We start from the raw sequence: 6,544 nt of genomic DNA, 5'->3' as shown, positions 1-6,544 counted from the left end.
TCGACACGGAGGAACCTGAAGAAGACCATGAGATGGAGCTCACACCACCGCCAGTGAATGAGCAACAAGAGCAATCAGAAGAATGCACAGTCCCTGCGGTCAGTCCGGACAGGCCGGAATCACCACAGGTGACAGACATTCGCGTCAGTGTCCAACAACCAGAGCCCCAACTGCGGCGCTCCACGAGGGAGCGTAGACCACCTGAAAGACTAAACCTATGATCCCAACAAGACTTTGGGGGGTGGGAAGGTGATGTCATGTATGTAACCACAATGTAACACCACTGTATTACTGTATACACACAACCTAGATGCACACCTTGACCACAAGGGGTGAACTTGTGGGAGACACTCCTTACCTGATCTCCCAGGTATATAAAGGGAGGTCCCATGCAAGGTCATCACTTGTTGAATGCTGTGAATAAAAAGTTGAAGTCACAGAGTGACCTTGTCCCCAGAATGTGCCTCGTGTGGTTTCATGCTGTAGAGTAAGGACTTTACAGGCCCCATCAATGCTGCTTTAAGCACTATGCGTGCAACGGTTGCAGAACAATGGGACACCTCCAGCGAACATGCAGGTGAGCTTCAGACCCTGCAAACCACCACGTTGCAGAGGAAGATCGATCCACTTTGGATCAGGCTGAATTGGAGACATGTACCGAGGAGGCAGAAGTGTACGGGGTACACAAATTCACCACGAAATGTCCACCAATAATGTTAAAAGTTGAACTGAACGGAATTCCAGTATCTATGGAACTGAACACAGATGCAAGTCAGTCCATAATGAGTAAAAAGGCCTTCGACAGGCTGTGGGACAAAAAGGCACACAGGCCCAAACTCAGCCCATTCACACCAAACTAACGACTTACACCAAGGAACTAATCCCTGTAATTGGCAGTGCAAAAGTCAAAGTCTCCTATGATGGAGCAGTACACGAACTCCTGCTGTGGATTGTGCCAGGGGATGGCCCTACATTGTTTGGCAGAAGCTGACTGGGAAAAATCTGCTGGAACTGAGATGACATCCGAGCGCTTTCGTCCGTCGACGACGCCTCATGTGTCCAGGTTTCCTTCGTTGTTCGAGCCAGGCATTGGAAGCTTCTCGGGGGCAAAAGTGCAGATCCATTTGGTTCCCGGTAAGCAACCCATCCACCATAAGGCATGGACGGTACCATATATGATGCGTGAGAAGGTGGAAATTGAGTTAGACAGGCTGCAGCGAGAAGGCATCATCGCGCCGGTGGAATTCAACGAGTGGGCTAGTCCGATTGTCCCAGTAGTTAAAGAGGACGGCACGGTCAGAATTTGTGGGGACTATAAAGTAACGATTAACCGTTTTTCGCTACAGGACCAGTACCCGCTACCCAAGGCAGATGACCTATTTGCGACTCTGGCTGGAGGTAAGACGTTCACCAAGCTGGACCTGGCCGCTGCCTACATGACACAGGAGCTGGAGGAGTCTTCGAAAGGCCTCACCTGCATCAACACGCACAAAGGTCTGTTCATCTATAACAGATGCCCGTTCGGGATTCGGTCGGCCGCGGCAATCTTCCAATGGAACATGGAGAGCCTGCTAAAGTTGGTTCCTCGCACCTTGGTTTTCCAGGACGACATACTGGTTACAGGTCGGGACACCACTGAGCACTTGAAGAATCTGGAAGAGGTTCTTAGTTGGTTGGATCGCATGGGGCTCAGGTTGAAATGCTCGAAGTGTGTTTTCCTGGCGCAGGAGGTTGAGTTCTTGGGAAGAAGAATCGCAGTAGACGGCATCAGACCCATCGATGCCAAGACAGAGGGCATCAAGAACGTGCCGAGATGACAGAACGTGACGGAGCTGCGGGCGTTCCTGGGACTCCTTAACTATTTTGGTAATTTCCTACCTGGGTTAAGCACCCTGCTAGAACTCCTACATGCGTTACTGCGCAAGGGAGACTACTGAGTATGGGGGAATTCAGAAGAGGCTGCCTTTAAGAAAGCCAGAACTCTGTTGTGTTCAAACAAACTGCTTGTCCTGTATAACCCATGTAAAAGATTAGTGCTAGCTTGCGATGCGTCGTCATACGGGGTCGGGTGTGTGTTACAACAGGCTAAAGAATCGGGGATTTTGCAACCAGTCGCTTATGCGTCCAGGAGTTTGTCCAAGGCCGAAAGGGCCTACAGCATGATTGAAAAAGAGGCTCTGGCGTGCGTTTACGGGGTAAAGAAAATGCACCAGTACTTATTTGGCCTCAAGTTTGAGCTTGAAACTGACCACAAGCTGCTCATATCGCTGTTCTCTGAGAGCAAAGAGATTAACACCAATGCCTCTGCCCGCATCCAAAGATGGGCGCTTACCCTGTCGGCAGACAACTATGTAATCCGCCACAGACTGGGCACAGAGAACTGCGCAGATGCTCTAAGTCGGCTGCCATTGCCCACCACCTGGGTGGAAATGGCACAGCCAGCGGACTTGCTCATGGTAATGAATGCATTCGAAAACAAAAAGTCCCCCGTTACGGCCCGTCAGATCAGGACCTGGACCAGCCAGGATCCTTTACTGTCCTTGGTAAAAAAACTGTGTCCTCCATGGGAGCTGGTCCAGCATCCAAGCGGAGATGCAGGAGGCAATTAAGCCGTTCCACAGGTGCAAAGACGAAATGTCCCTGTAGGCGGACTGTCTGTTGTGGGGTAATCGCGTGGTCTTGCCCAAGAAAGGCAGCAATACGTTCATTTGTGAACTGCACAGCACTCACCCAGACATTGTAATGATGAAAGCCATAGCCAGATCCCATGTGTGGTGGCCCGGCATCGACTCAGATTTAGAGTCATGCGTGCGCCAGCGCAACATTTGCTCTCAGCTGAACAATGCATCCAGAGAGGCACCACTAAGTTTGTGGTCGTGGCCCTCCAACCTGTGGTCTAGGATCCACGTGGACTATGCGGGCCCATTTCTAGGCAAAATGTTTTTGGTTGTCGTGGACGCTTACTCAAAATGGATTGAATGTGCAATAATGTCTGAAAGCACATCAACAGCCACTATTGAAAGCCTACGAACCATGTTTTCCATTCACGGCCTGCCTGATGTCCTAGTCAGTGACAATGGCCCGTGTTTCACCAGTACTGAATTCAAGGAATTCAAGACCCGCAATGGGATCAAGCATGTCACATCTGCCCTGTTCAAGCCCGCATCCAACGGCCAGGCAGAATGGGCAGTTTCAGACCATCAAGCAAAGCCTGAAACGCATGTCGGAAGGCTCCCTGCAAACCCGACTATCCAGTGTGCTGCTCAGCTACCGCACCAGATCCCACTCACTCACCGGGGTTCCCCCAGCCGAGCTGCTCATGAAAAGGGCGCTCAAAACAAGGCTCTCTCTTGTCCACCCTGATCTCCATGATCACATGGAGGGCAGGTGGCATCAACAAAGTGTGTACCATGATCGCGCAAATTTGTCATGGGATATTGAGGTCAATGATCCTGTGTTTGTACTCAATTATGGACATGGTCCCAAATGGCTTTCTGGCACGGTCATAGCCAAAGAGGGGAGTAGGGTATCTCAGGTCAAGTTGGCCAATGGACTAACGTGCAGAAAACATTTGGACCAAATCAAATTGCGGTTCACCAACATCCAAGAACAACCCGAAGAAGACACCACCAACTTTGACCCTCCAACACACACACAAGTGGCAACTGACATCATGGTTGACCACGAAGCCGAATTCACCATCCCCAGCAGCCCGGCAAGGCCGGTTGCCCAGCAGCCCAGTGAAGAACTAACCAACTCACCGACACCTGCATTTGTACTGAGGTGATTGACAAGGGAGCGAAAAGCCCCAGATCGCCTCACCTTGTAAATAAGTGTACTGTTGACTTCACGAGGGAATTGAAGTTATGTATTTAACGCCTGTAACCTGTATTACACTACCACCAGAGGGCCTACCTGTTGGAATCCCAAGGGATCCCAGCATCCCTTGGGAGCACAGTATATAAGCAGGCCACCCACGAGGTACCTGCACTCTGGAGTCTTATTAAAGGAGCTAAGGTCACACTTGCTCATTGTACACAGTACTCAGTTTCATCCTTTATTACGAACATATCACTTTTAAAATAGCCTCTGCTGAAAAAGACCTTTGTGTGTTTATGTAGATTTGCCCATCAATAGTGTCCATTTCACCATCAGATAGGCATCTGCAACATTATCAACACTGCCAGTCTTGGCCTCTTCAGCTACAATCCTTCTATATTCAGGTAAACTACTGCCGGTACTATGCTGGCAGAAGTTGACATACACAGCTGGTTTTGCAGGAACATGGGTGGGCTGCTCATGGGTGAATAAGGACACACGGTTGTATTTTTCTTTCTCTCTTTTTCTACCAATGTTCTCATCCCAATGATGTCTGTGTCAAATTCACGTGGTGGCCCCAGTAATGCCTGTATCACATCGCATCTGGTGCTCTGGTAACCATGCCAACTCTTATGGCCATTATAATCTAAAGCTGGGTATATTTTATGAATTAGCAAAGGGATAGTTCATTTTGTTACTAAATTACATTTTGCTTAATTGCTGTAGGAATGTACAAATCTAAAAGTTATTATCCCTTCAGTGTTGAACTTTAGCTAAAGTAATTCCAGCTATTTCTGATGGTAAACTTAGATCGGTATTCCAAAAAAAAATCTCAGTTGTGGAGGGGAGGGCGGGGGTGGGCGTATGTGCAGACTACAAACCAGATGGGATGTTGCAAAAAACAAAATCATGTTGTACTGAACCATCAATGATTATAACATTAGATTTGTTTTGAGGGGGAAACAGTCATTCATCACCATGACAATATTAGTAACACTCACCTACATTGTAATTTCTCCTGATAATGCTGAATGAATTCACACAACAACCCCTACCTTAATGTATGTTATAGACTGGTGTGGAACTGTTGTTTCTGCGCACTGGTTTATTTTCACGTTTTCAGTAGATTCCTGTTATATGAAGAAATCTGACAGTATGTGCTTTTTGAATCCTAAGTAACATCATGTATCCTAGATCTAAAATACATTACACCCTTTGAATACTGTATGATCTTGTTGACTTTCCAATTGTGCAAATCATTTTTTTTGAACCTTCTGAAAAATATATTTTCCAGCAACTTGTAATACTGAAGATTGGAAAGGAGATTTAGGAAAATGTACAATTAGTGTAGGATAATTTATAACATTGGAATATACTTAACTATAAAATCTTCGTGATGAGATTGTGTTACCGACCTCAACTGCTTGGAATCTGAAATGAACTGAATAAAATTTAAAATATGACACTTTAACTTGTAGAGAAAAAAAAGAAAGTCTTGGATTTATATAATGTCTTTCACGACCACCGGACGTCTCAAAGCGCTTTACAGCCAATGAAATACTTTTGGAGTGTAGTCACTGTTGTAATGTAGGAAACACAGCAGCTAATTTATGCACAGCAAGCTCCTACAAACAGCAATGTGATAATGACCAGATGATTTGTTTTCTTGTTATCTTGATTGAGAGATAAATATTGACCATGACAACGGGGATAACTCCCCTGCTCTTCATCAAAATAGTGCCATGGGATCTTTTACGTCCACCTAAGAGGGCAGATGGGGCCTCGGTTTAACATCCCTCAGCACTACATTGAAGTGTCAGCCTAGATTTATGTGCTCAAGTTCCTGGAGTGGGACCTGAACCCACAATCTTTCTGACTCGGGGTGCTACCCACTGAGCCACAGCTGACATCAAGATGAGATTTTCTATCTTGAGGTGATCTTCTAACAGTCCACAATCTCAGATGTGGCCAGCCTGAACTAAAAGGAGAGGGAACAATCACATTGATTCTGAACCCATGTTCCCACATATTGGCCCTGAAATTCTGTTTGACCTCTTCCTGCGGGGAAACAACCTAAAAAAAGCAAAAGATACGCACTTACCTGCTGCTGCTGCAACTGTCTCAACTTCCGAGCCTGAGGTCCAGAGATGACTGCGCGCGCAGCTCGTGCACGTGGGGATGAGCGCAGACCGGGATCTAGTGACAGCAGCCAATCAGGTACAGTATAGTTTCTCATTCATAGCAATAGTTGCTATGAATGAGAACCCCCCCCAAACACTTAAAAACCAATAATAAATAGAAAGTAGAGTACACAATTAACATGCATTTATATTAAATTTGTTTACAAAAAATAATAGTTTTCTTACTTTAAAATTTTTTTTATTAACACTTAAAATAAACTTACCGTAGTGGGGAGGGTTTTTAAACATAAAAAGTGCTTTTATAACTTTTTTATTTGTATGTGTATTTTTAACCACTTATGCCTGTAAAAGTAGGCTATACACCTGCTTTTTCAGGCGCAGGATCTTAAAGGACATTTGCAGGGCAAGATATTCGTAAATATCAAAAATCTTACCCTGTAAGTGCCCTCGCTCCCGAGATGCGGCTATCTATCAAGACCAAAAACTTGACAAATTGGAAATGTGGGTTTCCAGCGCATGCGCATTGCGATGCCTTCCCGGGTCCGTAGGCACTTCTTACGGAACCGGGTCATCGTAATTTCAGG

The sequence above is a fragment of the Pristiophorus japonicus genome, chromosome 3 (assembly GCF_044704955.1).
Source record: "Pristiophorus japonicus isolate sPriJap1 chromosome 3, sPriJap1.hap1, whole genome shotgun sequence".
NCBI lineage: Eukaryota > Metazoa > Chordata > Chondrichthyes > Pristiophoridae > Pristiophorus > Pristiophorus japonicus.
Note: the sequence above shows the minus strand (reverse complement) of the source record.